The sequence below is a fragment of the Bos mutus genome, chromosome 22 (assembly GCF_027580195.1).
Source record: "Bos mutus isolate GX-2022 chromosome 22, NWIPB_WYAK_1.1, whole genome shotgun sequence".
NCBI lineage: Eukaryota > Metazoa > Chordata > Mammalia > Artiodactyla > Bovidae > Bos > Bos mutus.
Window position 1 is genome coordinate 23,153,058 of NC_091638.1, and position 20,235 is coordinate 23,173,292.

Here is a 20,235-nt window from a genome sequence, read left to right on the forward strand (position 1 = left end):
ATATCACTCAAAAGTTAAACTTCTCCTTTTCTCCACTCGTGTCCAAGGGAAAAATAAACCAGACTTCACATGCTGTTGTGAAAAATTCAATTAGAAGATACAAAGGAAAGCTCTTTGTAAAATTTGTGAAACACCTCAAGTCTGAGATGATATACTTTTGATGGTCTCCATTTCTAACATTAACCACTTTAGACAGGAACACTCAAAGGCAAGGATCGGCATGAGAATGGTATAAAATAAAGCCAGTTCTGCCCAGGTATGACATTGACTCACATTGAGAACATTTTTGTAGATGGATAACTAAAGTAAAATTGCACTCGTCTGATGTGCCAAGCAGTCGCTAAGTGACTTATTTCATTTCATCCTCTCAACTTCACAATACTCATCTGACACATAAAGAAATAGAGACACAGGTTAAATTACTCAAAACAGCCACACATTTCTTAGGAGACAGCTGGAATTTAAACTCAGGCATCTAACTCCAGAGATTTCTCCTTGAGTTGCTATTGGGTTTGCACCAATGGCATTAGGTGGTATAGATCAGTTAAGTAATACTAACATTTTTAAACCTTTTTATTGTGAAATACAGACCAAAAATACATTAAAATACAGACCTTAATGAGTTATAATAAAGGGAAAACTCATGTACCTACTACCCATATCAAGGAATGAAACATTCTCACCAGCCCCAAAGCTATTTGTTTCCCTGTTTTTGCACCCCCACAAAGATAATCACTGCCCTGACTTTTGGAGTAATTTTCTTAAAGATTTTACCATGCAAGTTTCAGTTCAGTTCAGTCGCTCAGTCGTGTCCGACTCTTTGCAACCCCATGAACCACAGCACGCCAGGCCTCCCTGTCCCTCACCAACTCCCAGAGTCCACCCAAACCCACATCCATTGAGTCGGTGATACCATCCAACCATCTCATCCTCTGTCATCCCCTTCTCCTCCTGCCCTCAATCTTTCCCAGCATCAGGATCTTTTCAAATGAGTCAACTTTTCGCATCAGGTGGCCAAAGTATTGGAGTTTCAGCCTCAAAATCAGTCCTACCAATGAACACACAGGACTACTCTCCTTTAGGACGGACTGGTTGGATCTCCTTGCAGTCCAAGGGACTCTCAAGAGTCTTCTTCAACAGCACAGTTCAAAAGCATCAATTCTTCTGTGCTCAGCTTTCTTTACAGTCCAACTCTCACATCCATACATGACCACTGGAAAAACTATATACTTAACTAGATGGACCTTTGTTGACAAAGTAATGTCTCTGCTTTTGAATATGCTATCTAGGTTGGTCATACTTTCCTTCCAAGGAGTAAGCGTCTTTTAATTTCATGGCTGCAATCACCATCTGTCGTGATTTTGGAGCCCAGAAAAATAAAGTCAGCCACTGTTTACCCATCTATTTGCCATGAAGTGATGGGACCAGATGCCATGATCTTAGTTTTCTGACTGTTGAGCTTTAAGCCAACTTTTTCTCTCTCCTCTTTCACTTACATCAAGAGGCTCTTTAGTTCCTCTTCCCTTTCTGCCATAGGGTGGTGTCAGTGGCACCCCACTCCAGTACTCTTGCCTGGAAAATCCCATGGACAGAGGAGCCTGGTGGGCTGCAGTCCATGGGGTCGCAAAGAGTCGGACACGACTGAGCAACTTCACTTTTACTTTTCACTTTTATGCACTGGAGAAGGAAATGGTAGGCTGCTGTCTATGGGGTCGCATAGAGTCGGACATGACTTAAGTCACTTAGCAGCAGCAGCATCTGCATATCTGAGGTTATTGGTATTTCTCCCGGCACTATTGATTTCCAGCTTGTGCTTCCTCCAGCCCAGCGTTTCTCATGATGCACTCTGCATAGAAGTTAAAAAGCAGGGTGACGATATACAGCCTTGACGTACTCCTTTTCCTATTTGGAACCAGTCTGTTGTTCCAAGTCCAGTTCTAACTGTTGCTTCCTGACCTGCATACAGGTTTCTTGAGAGACAAGTCAGGTGGTTTGGTATTCCCATCTCTTTCAGAATTTTCCACAATTTATTGTGATCCACACAGTCAAAGGCTTTGGCGTAATCAATAAAGCAGTTCACATCCAATAAACACTATAGATTGGGTCTACCTGTTTTTGAACTTTGTATAAATGATCATATAGTGTGTAATATTTTTTCTGATTTCTTTTGATCATATCCATGACAGTCATCTGTCTTATAACTAGTTTGTTCATTTTCTTTGCTGTATATTCATTATAGAAACATATCACCTCTATAATTATTCTGTTAATTAGTTTATAGTTAAGGAGTGTTACAAAAATGTGCTGCCATGAGTATTCTTGTGTCTCTTACTACACATGTATATGGATTTCTGTTGAATATGTGCTTAGAAGTGGAATTGGTGGGTCCTTGATATGTATATGTTTAACTTTGATTGATATCACCAAACCATTTCCAAAGTGATCATACCAATTCAAAGTTCTATATGAGTTTCTATCAATTCATATTCTTTATTTTTTCTGGTGAATTGTGAGGTAGCAGCTCATTGTGGTTTTAATTGACACTTATTTTACTATTAGTGGAGCTGCATATCATTTCATATGTTCAGGGTCATTTAGGTATCCTGTTTTGCCACTTGTCTGTTCAAATGTCTTGCATATATTTATTTGGTTGTCTATCATTTTATGATTGGGAGTATTTATATAATCTGTATATGAGTCCTTTTCTGTTGTATACTTAATAAATATCTTCTACCATTCTGTGATAGTTTCCTTCTCCAAGGTCATGAAGATATTTGTTTAAATTATCTTCTAATTTATCTGCAGAGTAATGAGGTAAGGTGTTCTTTTCAATAGTAGAGGTAGGATTAATGGATATAGTGTAGGGGGAAAAATCCTTGACCTCTGCCCCATGCCATAAACAAAAAATACCTATAGTGAATTGCTGATATAAATATGAAAGATAAAACAGTAAAGATTTTAGAAGATAATGTTGATGACCATCTTTATGACTTGGAGAAGGGAACTATTTTTCAATAAGCAGGTAAAAAGTGCTGCTGCTGCTAAGTCACTTCAGTCGTGTCCGACTCTGTGCTACCCCATAGATGGCAGCCCACCAGGCTCCCCTGTCTCTGGATTCTCCAGGCAAGAACACTGGAGTGGATTGCCATTTCCTTCTCCAGAGCATGAAAGTGAAAAGTGAAAGTGAAGTCACTCAGTCGTGTCCAACTCCTAGCGACCTTATGGAGCCTACGAGGTGCTTCCATCCATGGGATTTTCCAGGCAAGAGTACTGGAGTGGGTTGCCATTGCTAATCAACAAGAAAAATGTTGAAAGATTGTACTACATTAAAATTACAAATTCTATTCCTAAAAAGACAGTAATTCTCTTTTTAGAGAGAGAGAGAAGTTGCTCAGTTATGTCTGACCCTTTGCGACCCCATGGAGCCTACAAGGCTCCTCCATCCATGGGATTTTTTAGGCAAGAGAACTGGAGTAGGTGCTGGAATTCTGGAATACCGGAATTCTCTTTTTAATGAGTATAATCTGTTAAATGTTTCCAATAAATTCTTAATTTTAGTTTTTTTTTCAATTCTAGAATTTCTATTTGATTGTCTTCTTCATCTCTGTGATTTATGTAGTATTATATTGGCTGTTAATATAGTCCATTTTTTAGGTCCTTGAAATAATAAGCATAGTTGTTTTAAGTCTCACTCCAGGGTCTGAAGACACTGTGGATTGCTTTCTGTTTTCTTTTCTGCTTTTCCCCATATTATCTTATTAACTTGTATATCTTCTTATCTTTGATTGTATGCCAGAATTATTGTTACTAAGAATTATAAAAATAATGCATGATCCATAGTGATGTTATCTTACTCTATAAAATATTTTTGTTTCTGCTGCATGTATTGAGGCTCTAGTTAATCTGAGATTACTTTAACTCAGTTCTAAGAAGGTTAATTTTCTAGATTATCCATAAATATCCTGGCTTAGATCAGTTTATGTGAGAAATGTTTTACTTGCAATTTACCCTTTCTCCTATGATAACAGATACTCAGGATCACATCACAGATTGCATTTATAATAACCCACCTCTGTAGACAGCCCTGGACTCTATCCCTCCCAAAAGCTTTCACATATATGGCTCAGACTCTCAGCTTCATCCTCCAGAAGAGCACATTCTGAACACATCTCTCATGTACTGGCTTCTCCTGTCTATTTTGGCCCAATAATTCTTCCCTATTTTATTAGTGTTGCAGTATCTTTGTTTTGTTTTTCTGTTTTTTCCAGCTTTAAGGGTTATCCTTAGCAAAGATTTTGTCCATATTCAGTTCAGTTCAGTCACTCAGTCATGTCTGACTCTTTGGGACCCCATGAACCACAGCACATCAGGCCTCCCTGTCCATCACCAACTCCCGGAGTTTACCCAAACTCATGTCCATTGAGTCGGTGATGCCATCCAACCATGTCATCCTCTGTTGTCCCCTTCTCCTTCCTCCTTCAGTCTTTCCCAGCTTCAGGGTCTTATTTCAAATGAGTCAGTTCTTCACATCTGGTGGCCAAAGTATTGGAGTTTCAGCTTCAGCATCAGTCCTTCCAATGAATATTCAGGACTGATTTCCTTTAGGATGGACTGGTTGGATCTCCTAGCAGCCCAAGGGACTCTGAAGAGTCTTCTCCAACACCACAGTTCAAAAGCATCAATTCTTACGCGTTCATATTACCCTGTCAACAATGACCAAAAGTGGAAAGCCCTATCCTTCACATCTCATAGAATTTGTTGTTCACTTGCTCATTCCTATCTGACTCTTAGGGACCCCATGGACTGCAGCACACCATGCTTTCCTGTCCTTCACCATCTCCTTGAGCCTGCTCAAACTCATGTCAGTTGAGTTGGTGATGCCATCCAACCATCTCATCCTCTGTTGTCCCCTTCTCCTCCTGCCTTCAATCTTTCCAGCATCAGGGTCTTTTCTAATGAGTCAGTTCTTTGCATTAGGTGGCCAAAGTATTGGAGCTTCAGCTTCAGCATCAGTCCTTCCAATGAATATTCAGGACTGATTTCCTTTAGGATGGACTGGTTGGATCTCCTTGCAGTTCAAGGGACTCTTAAGAGCCTTTTCCCACACCACAGTACATAAGCATGAATTCTTTGGCACTGAGGTTTCTTGATGGTCCAAATTTGATATCCATACATGATACTGGAAAAACCATAGTTTTGACTAGATGGACCTTTGTTGACAAAGTAATGTCTCTGCTTTTTAATATGCTATCTAGGTTAGTCATAACTTTTATTCCAAGGAGCAAGCGTCTTTTAATTTCATGGCTGCAGTCACCATCTGCAGTGATTTTGGAGCCCCCAAAATAAAGTCTCTCACTGTTTCCATTGTTTTCCCATCTATTTGCCATGAAGTGATGGGACCAGATGCCATGGTCTTCGTTTTCTGAATGTTGAGTTTTAAGTCAGCTTTTTCACTCTCCTCTTTCACTTTCAAGAGGCTGTTTAGTTCCTCTTCACGTTCTGCCATCAGGGTGGTGTCATCTGCATATCTCAGATTATTGATATTTCTTCCAGAAGTCTTGATTCCAGCTTGTGCTTCATCCAGCCCAGCACATCATACGATGTACTCTGCATATAAGTTAAATAAGCAAGGTGACAGTATACAGTCTTGACATACTCCTTTCCCAATTTGGAACCAGTCCGTTGTTCCATGTCCGGTTCTAACTATTGTTTCTTGACCTGCATACAGGTTTCTCAGGAGGCATGTAAGGTGGTCTGGTATTCCCATCTCTTTCAGAATTTTCCAGTTTTTTGTGATCCAAAGGCTCTAGCATAGTCAGTGAAGCAGGAGTAGATGTTTTTCTCGAATTCTCTTCCTTTTTCTGTGATCCAACGGATGTTGGCAATTTGATCTCTGGTTCCTCTGCCTTTTCTAAATCGAGCTTGAACATCCGGAACTTCTCAGTTCACATACTGCTGAAACCTAGTTGAGGAATTTTGAGCATTACTTTACTAGTGTGTGAAATGAGTGGAATTGTGCAGTAGTTTGAACATTCTTTGGCATTGCCTTTCTTAGGGATTGGAATGAAAACTGAACTTGTCCAGTCCTGTGGCTACTGCTGATTTTTCCAAATTGGCTGGCATATTGAGTGTAGCACTTTCACAGCATCATCTTTTAGGATTTGAAATAGCTCCACTGGAATTCCATCACCTCCACTAGCTTTGTTTATAGCAATGCTTCCTAAGGCCCAGTTGACATTGCACTCCAGTATGTCTGGCTGTAGGTGAGTGATCACACCATTGTGGTTATCTGGATCATGAAGATCTTTTATGTATAGTTCTTCTGTATATTCTTGCCACCTCTTCTTAATATCTTCTGCTTCTTAGTTAGGTCCATAATGTTTCTGTCCTTTATTATGCCCATCTTTGCATGAAATGTTCCCTTGGTATCTCTTATTTTCTTGAGATTTCTAATGTTTCCCATTTTATTTTTTTCCTCTGTTTCTTTGCACTGATCACTTAGGTAGGCTTTCTTATCTCTCCTTGCTATTCTTTGGAACTCTGTATTCAGATGAGTATATTTCCTTTTGTCCTTTGCCTTAGCATCTCTTCTTTTCTCAGCTTACAAATGTAAGGCATCTTCAGACAACCATTCTGCCTTTTTTGCATTTCTTTTTCTTGTGGAATGTTTTGATCCCTGTCTCTTGTACAGTGTTACGAACCTTCGTCCATAGTTCTTCAGACGTTCTGTGAGATCTATTCCCTTGAATTTATTTGTCACTTCCACTGTATCATTGTAAGGGATTTGATTTAGATTATACCTGAATGGCCTAGTGGTTTTCCCTACTTTCTTCAATTTAAGTCTGAATTGTGCAATAAGGAGTTCATGATCTGAGCCACAGTTAGCTTCTTGGGCTTGTTTTTGCTGACTGTATAGAGCTTCTCCATCTTTGGCTGCAAAAATATAATTAATCTGATTTTGGTATTGACCATCTGGTGATGTCTCATAGTATAGAAATGGACTAATTTCATAGAGGGATTTTAAATATTTTAGCTATTTAGCTAAAACATGGTATATTCATGTTTTTGATTTCCAAGTTAGAAAGGCTATTTATTTGACTCTGTCTGAAAAGGGAAGCTTTTGGAACTATTTCAAAGTTTTAGGATTTAGGGAACCAAAGTCAATAGCCCAATTAATAGATTTTTACAACTATATTATTTAAGATTCTTTTTTTTACTACAGCAGAAACTCAGTTCTCACTGGGTTTTTAAAATTATTATTGTGAGGATTCTATTAGTTTCTTTAATTCAAAGGGATAAAGCTTCAGAAAGGTTTCTCCAGTAGCTCACATAACACCATCAGGTCTGGTTTCACTCTCATTTCTCTTTTCTGCCATATTGGCAGAGGTTCTTACCTTCTCTGTAGTGGCCCTTGGTGACTCTCCATTTACATTCTTACCCTCTTGTGGCCAGCAAAATATATATAAGTATCCTGGAATTCTAATTATGTCTAACAGGTCCTGTTGTGTCATGGGTCCCTTCATGAACCGATCACTGTGACCTGGAGAATGGGATGTTGTGATGTGTCTCACCTTGGTCAAGTGCTCTAACTGTGGAATTCAACCAGAAACACAAGATCTGAAAGTGGCAGAGGATATGCTTTGCCAGGGGGAAAAAAAGAAGGCTATTTTTCACAGATGTGCTAGAAAACTATTTTTCTAGAAGATTCTAGATCAAAGAGAACAACAAAATGTCCATTAGAGCAGCCCACTGGAAATCAATGTTGTCATTTTCCTTTGTGGCCTACAGGTCTCCCATCACCTTAGAAAGCATTTTATTGTTTAATTTATTATGCTGTCATAGCACACAGAGGTCTGACTTTGCATCTCAGATGCGCTTGATGCTAATCTCTTTTGCCTATTAGTTTTGAAAAATTCTTAAGGTTCTTGTGCATTTGGGCAATGGAAAGGAGCAGTGGTCTGCCATGAGCTGATTTTGAGAGAAAGAGCTTAATCTAAACACAAAATGCTGGATGCTTGGGGCTAGTGCACTGGGACGACCCAGAGGGATGGTATGGGGAGGGAGGAGGGAGGAGGGTTCAGGATGGGGAACACATGTATACCTGTGGCAGATTCATTATGATATTTGGCAAAACTAATACAATTATGTAAAGTTTAAAAGTAAAATTAAATTAAAAAAAAAAACCTGCCAAAAAATAAATAAATAAATAAATAAACACAGAATGCCATCTTGATGCGTGTCCTGTGCGATTAAAAGGGTGGAATGGGAAACAAGCATAGGTGGTCAGTTTAGGCTCATGCGTCAGAAAAAGGCCTGGTGTTATCTGTTCTGAAACTCAATGAAAATGAATTGATGAGCAGACAATAGCCCGGGTGTCCAGCTGATTGATCTGTGCAGCCCCGAGCGTCCCCAAGCTGTTTGGCAGCAAGCCGTCTTTCTTCTCTTCGTGCCTTATTAATTCAGGCTATGATAAATGGCTATGCTGACAGCCCACTACAATGAAAATAAAATCCTTGTCAGGGAGTCTTCCATCTTCCAAGAAGGAAAGAAAATCTTGTCCATAACCCTCTTGCAGTGGAATTTTCTCACATAATCTTCCTGGCAGTGAGTGAGTATAACAGTGCATGTGTCTATGTATATACATATCCTGCGAATGCTGTGAGTTCCCTTCTAAGTTAGAAAAAACACACACTAACATTAAAATAGACTCCTGCAAACAGAAACCACCAAGTTATACTTTATGTATATCGTAAGCAAATGTGAGGAAATGCAGAACTCTCAGAAATACATAGAGTTGAGCAACACAGAGAAGAAGAAAATTAATGCTTCTCCCCCCACCCTTGTAGTCTTATAAAAGTAGGTAGCAGATGCAAAGTGTTGAAAGAATTGTTTAAACATTGATCATTCATGGCTGGGGATATTTTATACTAATCAATGTACCTCCCCTAACTTCTTAAACCCTTCTTTTTCTTGATCAGTGTTTTGTGTTATATCATAAAACACTGCAGAAGCTGGCATGTTTTAACTGAGATCTTTTCTCAGTCAAAAAAGGTTTACATATTTTAATGTTTCTGGAAGAGGATACTCTATGAAGAGAGCTAACATTAACAGAGTTACAGTGGTCCCCAGAAATAATCTGATGAGCAAACCAAGACAAACATGGAGGTAGATATGTTTGCAGACATCTGTCTCACAGGTACAGTCACACATATACAACAATAAGCATATTTTTATAGTACTGCTTGTAAGAGCAACAACTCAGGAACAATCTATATGACCAACAGTAAAGAACCTAAAGTAAGACACAAAAACTCAGTGGAATTAACCATTAGAAAGAACAAAGAATCTCTTTATGTGTCAGTAGCAACAGTTTTTAGGGAAAAAGTGTTACAGGAGAATAATATGATTTATTTTCTGTTACAGCAGAAGAGAATAAGAAACATGTAAACAAGATTTCTGGAGGAAATAACTGAGAAATATAAACATTTGTTTGCTCTAGGAAAAAACACTTGAAATAAGTGGAAAATTCTTGTAGGTATTGTGTGCAGTTTGAGTTGCACTTTAACCATTGTGTATATTATATCTTCATTAAAGTGTAATACCTATTCTAAAAAAATTTTTTTCTGATTCCCAGTCCAGTGTTTTAGTTTGTTAATCTGCCTTCTGCAGGTGTATAGAAATATTGCCTGGTTACAGGCTAAGATCCCTTGGGACAGTCACTCTCCATGCTGTCAATTGTTCCAGGGCTCCTGGGACAGAGAGCTTATACTTCTCATCAGTGATGCTCTCAGCATGGGCTGCACTGTAGCCCCCATCGTGCTCCTGTGGTAGCATGAATAAGCAGCACCTGGAGACCCCAATTAAACAGATTCCTAAGCCCTTCTTCAAGCATTCAGAAGTCCCAGTTCAGTAGATCTGAGTGAAGCCTATGAGTCTGCATTTCTAAAAAGCTCCCAGGCTGTGCTCATGCTGCTGGTCTACAGACTGCATGTTGAATGTGTATGTCTATGGCATAAGTGTAATTTGAATGTTTCAAAAGAAACTGTCCCTCCCTCATAAAATTTTATCTAAGGAATCATCATCATCATTGCTTTAAGTACTTTAAGCTTTAAGTGCTTTAAGTTGGGCTGGAGGGGAAGCCGTGGAGATGGACTTGGGTTCCACTTTGGAGGCCGTGTTAGTTAGACTTGCTATAGGTTTCTAGTATGAGCAGCTGAGTGGATAATGACGATGATGACATTTATCGAAATGCTTGAAATAAGTGAGTGAGAGAGTGAGGAAAACAGGTTAAGCTGCAAGTTAAGAGTTCCGTTTGAGACTGACTGACGACAAGATGCCAGGAAGCCACCCAGAAAAAATACTATCTAAGCAGTTAGAGACGAGTATCTGAAGCTCAGGAAGGAGGTCTGGGATTAGGAATGTAAGTGTGGACTGGCCATAATGTAGACATATTTAAAGCCATGGGGAAGAATTGAATCACACTGAAAATGTGGAGAGAAGACAGAGGAATCTGAGCAGACCATGAGGAACTCCCACATTTAGGGGTCTTAGAGAGGAGGAGCAACACTAAGGAAAATAGCAAGAAGCATCCAGTGGGGCACCCTGAAAACGGAAAGAATGCCATGTCACAAAAGGCATGAGAGGAGATGTGTGGAGACAAACACAGGAGGATCTCTGCATCCGGCCCTCAGTTCCTGACCTGTCTCCCCCATCATTGTGAATGTGGACAGCATTCACTCATCACTACTGTTTACTGAGCCATTACTCTCTGCTAGCTGCTATACTGTGTTTGAAATATCTTAGCTCTTTGATTCTCACAAAATCCTTTGAAGTAGCTATTATGGGGTTTCCAGTTTAGAAATAAGGACACTAAGGCTCAGAAAGGTTAAGTAACTTTGCCATGGGCCCAGGAAATGGCAGCAGCAGAGTTCGGGTGGCGGTCTCTCTGATTCCAGGTCTAGCTCCTGATCATTGTTATTCTGTCTCTCCAAGGCATTTAACATTTTATTACCTTACCTTCCTCATGTGCAAAATGAGGTTGTTGGTATAGATAATTTCTGAATTGACTTCCAACTCTTCCTTCTGTGAGTCTATGAGGTAAAAGCTAGCCAAACTTGAAAGAGGGCATGTTTGCTCACACTATCAGAACAATGTGCAAAGAAAATATTTCCTCATTTTTGTCTACAACTGATTTGTCTTTCTCACATGTTCACTTAATGTTTTATCCCAATCTAAGAAGTAGTCCAGTGTAATACATTAGAAAGTCCTTTATAATCTCTGAGTCCTCTCTTCTTTGCTTCTCTCTAAAATGGTATCTGATGATGAGGTTTACAGAGAAGGCAATGGCAGCCCACTCCAGTACTCTAGCCTGGAAAATCTCATGGGCGGAAGAGCCTGGTGGGCTGCAGTCCATGGGGTCGCGAAGAATCAGACATGACTGAGCGACTTCACTTTCTCTTTTCACTTTCATGCATTGGAGAAGGAAATGGCAACCCACTCCAGAGTTCTTGCCTGGAGAATCCCAGGGACAGGGGAGGCTGGTGGGCTGCCGTCTATGGGGTCGCACAGAGTCAGACACGACTGAAGTGACTTAGCAGCAGCAGCAGCAGTGAGGTTTACTTGACCTTGAGGATTTATGAAAAACAGTTCTCTACCCTTACAGCTCTCTGTGGTCATGTCCCCTCAGCTGCCCAGGCTGTTGGCACTGGAAGACTGGCACACACTCTCTGCTTGGTCAGGGTCCCATAGCCCCTTGACAGTGAAACGTCTCCCCCATCCCCACTGCCGTGATTTGGCTGTGACTCCAGCTTGGCACAGGAGCAACTTGGGCAGCTGCTCTGCAAGGACTATTGAATGCAGAGTCTCCTTGATCCCATTACAGAGAATTCCCAAGTGTCTCAGCCAGATTCCTGTCTACTTCTGGGGCCCCTTGGTGTGGACTTAGTGTAGCTGGGAAAGCTGAGTATCATAGCCCTTCTCCTAACAGGGAGTCTGGTAAGGTTTACTCTGCTGTGGCCTCTTCCAGGCCAGTATGGGCAGAGCCCTTGAGGTTCCTCAGTCATCTGTTTCTTATGCACTAAACTATTCTTATGTATCTAGCAAACTCAATGTACAAACGTGGTGAACTTTAAGTTATCTTAAGTGTTCCCTGAAGCTGGGAAAGACTGAAGGCAGGAGGAGAAGGGGACAACAGAGGATGGCATCACCGACTCAGTGGATGTGAGTTTGAGTAAGCTCTGGGAGTTGGTGATGGACAGGGAAGCCTGGCGTGCTGCAGTCCATGGGGTTGCAAAGAGTCAGACACAACTGAGTGACTGAACTAAATTGAAGTGTTCTCAGTGCTATATAAAAATGTGCATGATTTGAACTTGAAATCCCAATCCTACATAAGCTGCTGGACTGAACATGTTACAGTGGAATTTTAAAGCCAACTTAATAGGACAAACTCTCTTAAACATTACAATTACATAAAATTCCAAATTATATAAAATGCCAAATGCACAGACTTCTTAACTCAAAACTATTAATACTTTGGGTCTTATAAGCATATCTATACTTTATTTGAACTCTTCTAAGTGTTGAAATAAGCCTGCCCTCTAAGGATGCTATAATTTGATCCCACGCCTTTGGGAAATTATGAGGTAATATGATGATTAGTAATTTTACCTTAGCCTCCTGACTGAGTTCTACGGGCAACTTAGATGGGAAACACAAAGCACTGCTGTCCAGTATAGCCCATGGTCTGGAGTGAAGTATAATAATAACCTACCTGATAATTCTTTTTACAGTGAAGTGAAGCTCACCCAAGCTGGTCACTTTGTTCATTGGCTTGAGCATGTCTCTAGTGTTCTTTTGACTGGCATTTTCTTCCAACTCAATAGTCTGTGCACCAGGTAGAACAGTGCACTTTCTCATACTCTTAGGAGCTTACAGATTTTTTGAGTATCATCATGTAATGTCCAGCCTCCATTTTTCAGAACAATGAAGTAGCTATACTCTAGGAATTAAAAGATCTGATTTCTAGTACAAATTCTCCCAACTAGTTAGCTGTGTAACCTTGGATAAGTTACTTCACCTTTTCAGGCACATATGTCTGCAGGAATCCTTTTTTGTTTTGTTTTCTGCAACTTGCACTTTTTTGAGTGTCTACTATGTGCCAGGTCCCATACTAAGACTTTATGTGTATCGTCTCATGTAGTCATCATAGCCGTACTGTCAGCATTATGGTTTTTAAACTCATTTTACAAGTGAGGAAACTGATGCTTAGAGAATTCAAATAAGTCATCCTAGGTTAGCTGTCTAGCTGGGAAATGATCTAGACTAAATTAAAACCCAGATCTGCTGACTCTGCAGCCCTTGGCCTGAACCAGTTATCAGTTGCCTCCCTTGAGTCTATGTTGAGTTTATGAAACATAATTTACTGGTCTGTTTCAGGAGAAATACCTTAATATCTGTTGAGATATTAGGGCCCATTGCAACTGAGCCACATTTTTAAAAACACAGTCCTGCTCAGGATTTAGAATTGCTATGGAAACTATAGGTTGAAGATTTTAGGGTTTTTGCTGTCTTTTGTTTAAAGAGTATTGAATCACCTTTAATGCATGGCCCTGAAAGGCTCAGAAGGTAAAGGATGTAGTCACTTTAAGCTTTTGAGCTCAGTAATTGTATAAAAAGCCCCCAGGGAATCATGTTAACAAGCAAACCTCAACTACAGCCCCTAGCTCCACCCAGAGCATCGCAATACACGTTTTGCACGTGGTGCTTTCAAGCGCATAGAGGATGCAAAGAGAGAGTTGAGGATAACAAGAGACTCATTTAACAAGATGTGCCAACAAGTTTCCAGCTGAGCTGCAGTGACATTTTTTCTTTTTCTCTCTTTAGGGCAGACAACAAACTGATGGGTATGGGGTGGCTTAATTCCTGCCTGCCCTCAAGTGAATTTTAACCACATTTCTCTGTTTACTGACTGTTCATTTTGCAATAAAATAAGGTGTCCCCATCACATTCCACCACCTGAAAGGGAAGAAATTAGTTGGTGAAGACAGCGGATGTATTTAGCTTGCAGAAAATGTTTGCAGGCTTAGGGATTGTTCAACCTCATTTATAGACAAGGGTGAGAAATTCCACAAGGTTTATTTTGTGGCTTCAGGGGCTGTATTTGCAGGAATAAAACAAGACCATACATTGCCCCACAACTCAGCACTTAGTGCAGAAGCTGACCTGGACCCCTGGGACTTCCAAGTGTAGGAGTTAGAAAAATGAAAACCAAAACACACTCTCTAGCAAGGCACCCCCATTAAACCAGGCTCTAGTTAGCTTCCAGGTAAAAGATAAGAAAGAGAAAAACACGGTGATCATTGTGTGCAAAAGACCCGGGTTCATCTGTGGCTCTCCATCTAATTTGCTGGGTAAACTTGGACAGGCCATTTCGTTTCCTTGAGTCTGAGTTTGCTTCTATATGAAAGAAGATAAGAATAATACTATCTGCCTCAGAGCAATAATAGAAGAGTAGGGTGGAATTAATTATTTCTCTTGCTATCTCTCTCATGTTAACGATTCAGAATACATTGGCAGGGAGAAAGAGAAATATATTACTTCCTGGATTCAATTAAGGAAGGGCTTTAGAGAGTGGGCAGGATTTAGAGAGGAGTCTTTTGTAGTAGTTATGTTTGGAGGTAGGGATTAATCTCCTATAAGGATGTAGTGTTTGCTATTAGTTCAGTTACTACAGTGCTAAAGTCTTTGGTAAAATTAATGAGAGTAATAATATTGGGCTTCTCAGGTGGCGCTAGTGGTAAAGAACCCACCTGCTTATGCAGGAGACATAAGAGATGCCTGTTTGATCCTTGGGTTGGGAAGATCCCCTGGAGGAGGGCATGGAAATCCACACCAGTATTCTTGCCTGGAGAATCCCATGGATAGAGGAGCCTGGTGGGCTACAGTCCATAGGGTCGCAAGGAGTTGGACATGACTGAATCGACTTAGCATGCAGTAATAATATTGGCAGTAATAATAACTAGGCACGTAAGCTCTCATGATGAAAAAAAAAAAGAAGATCTCATTTAGCCACTAACTAAAAAATCCTTTCATGTATCAGGGTCTAAGCTAAGCTGTTTGTGTGTAATATCTTATTACAACAGCAATATAAATTGTCACTTTAGCCAGCCTCCAAGATTTACAATGATTTCTACCTTTAGGTATTTATATCCTTGTATAGTCCCTTCTCACAGTGTATTAGCATTGGTTGTGTGACCAATAGAAAGTGAAAGAAATGATGGTATGTGACTTCCAAAGCAAGCTAGACCATAAAAGACATTATGGCTTTCATCTTGTTGTTTCTGGGATCACTTAGTCTGGGGAAAGCCAGCCGCCATGTCATGAGGATGCTCAAGCAGCCCACTGGAGAGATTCTCATGGTGAAGGACTGAAGCTGAAAGAGGAAACAGACAGAACAGGCTCCGTCTTGAAAGCAGGACTCCATCTTGGGCTGGACTGTGGACTTTGAATATGCCCAGTATCTATGGAAATGACATACCAACTGGAAAACCAGACCCGCAAGATGGAAGAGCCCCAGGGCTTGTACCTAGACTCTCCATGGCCTAAAAGAATACCCTAATTATCTGTGTAAGCAAATAGATCATAAATTCTATTATGCTTATTAGGATATGACCACAGGCCTATTGATAATTGTCCACTGTTAACTACCTAGGCTTAAGGCATACGATTCATGGGTTTAAGGTATACAAATCATGGGTTAACTTTGATTGTATCTTTCTTTTCCTTTGTTCAGACTAGTTTCAGAGAATTTGGGGAGGTGGATTTAAGCACGTACACTTAGGGTATATAAGGTTTTCACAAAAACTGATCAGGGTCCTTGGCTAAGAGGAGACTCTGCCCTGGGCCTGCCGGTGTAATAAATTGCACTCCACTCTCTGCATTGTCCTGAGTGAGTTTGTTTCCCGGAATACGTGGCTACAACAAAGCCTCTCGCCAACAGCCTTGTGAGACATCCATTGTGGAAATGGATCCTCAGCCCTTATCAAACACAACCCCAGTCTACACTTTCAACTATAGCCTCATTAGAGACCATGAGCCAGAACAATGCAGCTAAGCTGTTCCAGAATTCCTGACTCTGAACTTGCCTAAGAAAATATACGTATTTGTTATTTTAAGTCTCCACGGTTTGTGATCATTTTTATGTAGCACTCAGTAACAAATGAATTTCCCTGTGACTCAGTGGTAAAGAATCCATTTTCCAATGCAGGAGAGGTGAGTTCAGTCTTTGGGTTGGGAAGATCCCCTGGAGTTAGGAAATGGCAACATGCTCCAGTATTCTTGCCTAGGAAATCCCATGGACAGAGGAGCCTGGTGGGCTACAGTCCATGAGGTCACAAAGAATTGGACACGACTTTGCAACTAAACACCACCAACAACAAATAACTAATACATGATATTTTACAGAAATGGAAACCAGAAGCTCAGAGAGGTAAATTAACTTGTCTAAAACCATAATTGTAGGAAGTGGCAAGCCAAATATTAATACAAACCCAGGCTCCAAGGCCCACTTGGCTCCAGGGCTCAGGGTCTTAGTCACTGTACTTTGCTGACTTTTCACAGGGGAGAAAAAGATTGTAAGAGCCTCTTGCTTATACTTTATACACAGACCAGGAACGTCCCTCCACTTAAGTTGTTATTAATTCTCCATAATTGCTCTAAACATTCTTATTAACAATAAATATATAATGGCAGCCCAGTCCAGTGTTCTTGCCTGGAGAATCCCAGGGATGGGGAAGCTTGGTGAGCTGCCGTCTATGGGGTCGCACAGAGTCAGACACGACTGAAGTGACTCAGCAGCAGTAGCAGTAGCAGCATACTATATACTTAGGCTTTTAAAGTGTTTATAAACTGGAACTATTTTCAAAATTTGGGGAGGGCTCGCTCAACACATACTTCTATTACATATTTCTCATTTTGAGGCTGCATCATTTTTTTAAACTTTTTATTTTCTATTGGAGTATAGCCAGTTAACAATGTCATGATAGTTTCAGGTGGACAGCAAAGGGATTCAGCCATGCATATATATGTATCCATTCTCCCCAGTCGCTTCTCCCATTCAGGCTGCCATATAACCCTGAGCAGAATTCTATGTGCTATACAGTAGAAGCTGCGTCATTTTTCCAAATTTCATCCTAACAACCACACTTTGTCTCCTCTGTAATCCTTTCTCCTAAGGATTCTGTTGTAAATACCCAATGTAAAACTTTAATAATTTCAGAAATGTCTTGAATAAATTCAAATAAGTTCAGAAATAGATTATTCACAGCCTTGCTCTCTTTTGGCTGCTCCCCCCTTCTCCTTTTTTTCCCCATTTCTTATCCTTTTATCTTAACAATTTACTCAAAAGTCTCTTAGTGAAGGCATTGTTGCTAACCAGAAAACCAAAGATTGATCTGTGAACTGTAGCATTCTAATTTACAGTAGATACCCAATGAATAAAATATCATATTCTACTCTCTATGGCATACCCTTATCTTTATGAACTTAATTAGGAAAAGTAAGTTATTTTTCAAAAACCTTCAGAGAAAAAAGCAAAAAAAGTTTGTGTTTGTTAATTATCTGAAGGAATATTTCAGTGGGGCATTTAAAACCTCTGTAGTTACTATGATCCTCTTATCTTTTACCTCCGGACAGAGCTTAGTAATATCTTAAACGTTTTAACTCTGTCAGTCATTACAGCAACTGAGTATAGCACAGCTTTCTGTGCAGCACTTCAAAACCAGTCAGCACAGCCTGATAATCTGCCTTTGGCATCTTGATTAGATTCCAGAGACACTGAAGGCTCCTCAGATTATCTGCATACATCTGGATTTAAGTAATCTCATTCCTTTTGTGTTAGTTCTTATTAGTTGCAACTGCAAAAGGAACCCACTTTATGGTCTCTTTCCCCAAATCAGGACTTATAAGGGATCTTTGGGTCACCCTATTTTCAACTGATTATGTAAAGGACTATCTTGTCTTCTACCAGGTCATCTCAACAATCATCCAGAGGGACTCAATTGTATATGGGCTTCCGTGAGAACTCTCAAATTTTAAGAAAAAGCTGAACTTCCATGTGAATTGGGAAAAGCAGCGGGAACTTATGTTAGAAGAATTACTCCAAAACCCTACTGACAAATATCTTACACATCTTGTCTGAAACCCTTACTTTATAATGGCAGTTTTTATTGAGTAAAATTGTACCAGATACTCTGCTAGTTGTGTTACGTATGTGTTACATTTAATCTTCACAAAATCTGCAAGATGAGTTGGAAGGCCTTTTTTTAAGGGAGAAAATTGAAGATTGGAAAGAAAGAAATATGTCCACAGCCACAGTGAAAGAAATTAGATGGAACTGGAAGGTTCTGTGTCAGTCTGACTTCTAGAACTAGATTCTTTCTTTCACTGCACAAACCTACTTTACGTTCATTGGGTTTGCTTGAGTATTTTTAGCAGGCCAAGATACTGATTTACTTAAAAGTAACTACTTGTTGAGGACAATTTCCCACACTGGTGTGACTCAGTATTTATTATAGTTTTTTCCTGCATAGAATGACAGAAGCCTTATGGGAGAGGTAAAATTATTACCATTTTGTGAATGAGACTCCAGCTGAGTGTGAGGAGTCAGGTGGCTCTTTAGAGATACAGCAGTTATGGAGCTCAAGGCGACAAAGTAACTACTCCTCCGCTCCTTTCAGAATACCATCCTGCATCTCTTTGAGTGTCTTCTTCCTCCTGTTTTCATTTTTTCTCTCCCTGCTTCCTCCTGTTTTCAGTGCTTTTTGTTTGGTTTTTTGTTTGTTTTCTGCCTTGTGCACTGTTGATTATTGGAGTCCATCATCAGAGGCAAGAAAAGAGCTGTCATTTATCACAAAGGGGTTGAGCTGAGCTCTACCAGGGTGGAGGGAGGTTGTGGACTAGGGCTGGGGTGGAGGGAGGTTGTGGACTAGGGCTGGGGTGGAGGGGTTGGAATCCTGAAGAGGACAGGCAACCCTTCACCCTGAGCACACTTAATCCCACTTGAGTTTAAAATGAACTACATCATAAGTAAATTTTGATCGAGAAAAGATAGAGGGACCTTTCATCTATAGCGCAGGCTATTTCCTTTGGCATGGTGAAAAGGCGTATTAAGAAATAACCACATTAGAATACAGGGGTCTTTGCTTATACTTCTTTCTATAATTCTTACAGCCCTTTGAAGTAGATTAAATAATTCTCTTGTTGTAAGTATAGGAATGGAAGTTCAAACAGTTTAAGTAATGTGCCCTTGCCCAAGTTGGTAGACATTTAAGAGCAAAACCAGGATTTCAACTCAAGCCTTTGTGTCTAGAACCCATGGCCCCTCCACCACCCTCTGGGAATGAGAGGAAGGCTAGGCAGACCATCCATCACCTTCTCAATTTCACCATGAATTATTTCTACATTGAAACACTTTGCCCCTTCTTGAAAGGACATAGTCAAAGTAAGAGACTTCCTCTTAAACTGTGAGTTACTTTCAGAAGGTTTGTTTTAAAAGATAAGGAAAAAAGAAGAAAAGTTACAAAACTTTGTTGTGACAGAACAGTTGCATCAGAAGTACTATTTCCTATTCTTTCAAGGAAAATCACTTATTTTGTTCAGTACATTTGAAGTGACTTTTGTACATCAAGAGCCCCTTCAGTTCTGCTTCAAATAGAGGATATCTTTTTTTCCCCCCACTTTGCTAAAAGCAGGTGCTGATCACAAATCTTTTTAGGTCTTTAGCTTCTACTTCCTGAACCACACATAAGCTGATTTTTGAATTCTCATAATATTCTAAATAAAATAGGTCTCCCTTGAACATAAAACACAAAGGGAGCGTATTTGGATTCCCATTCAATTAATCTGTCAAGACTAGGTAATGAAGTCTTCTTGAGAGAAAACAAGGCTTGCCTGTGCGTCAGTAACTGTTGTTTCATTGTTTCCTCATCTATCAAATTTTGTCTTGGTTGTCACATAGCAGCGTAACTTAGCATTAATTATGATATATGAAGATTTCATAATTAATACTAATATATATGAATATGGTATGCTATTAAGTACAACATACAGTGTTTCTCTTTCATACAGCTGTGGAAGTGGCAGCATTTACTTAAGTTATTTTCTCACTGGAAGTCTAAAGATACATATGTTTGAATCATCTTTGTTTGTATTGACACATTTAGGGCCTGAATTTCATGG

General features: G+C 40.0%; 1 long non-coding RNA gene across 1 annotated transcript in view; it reads left to right on the forward strand.

The window, feature by feature from the left end:
• Window positions 1–20,235, forward strand: part of LOC138984669 (uncharacterized) — a 384,932-nt gene that overhangs the window by 178,560 nt on the left and 186,137 nt on the right. The window lies entirely within an intron of this gene.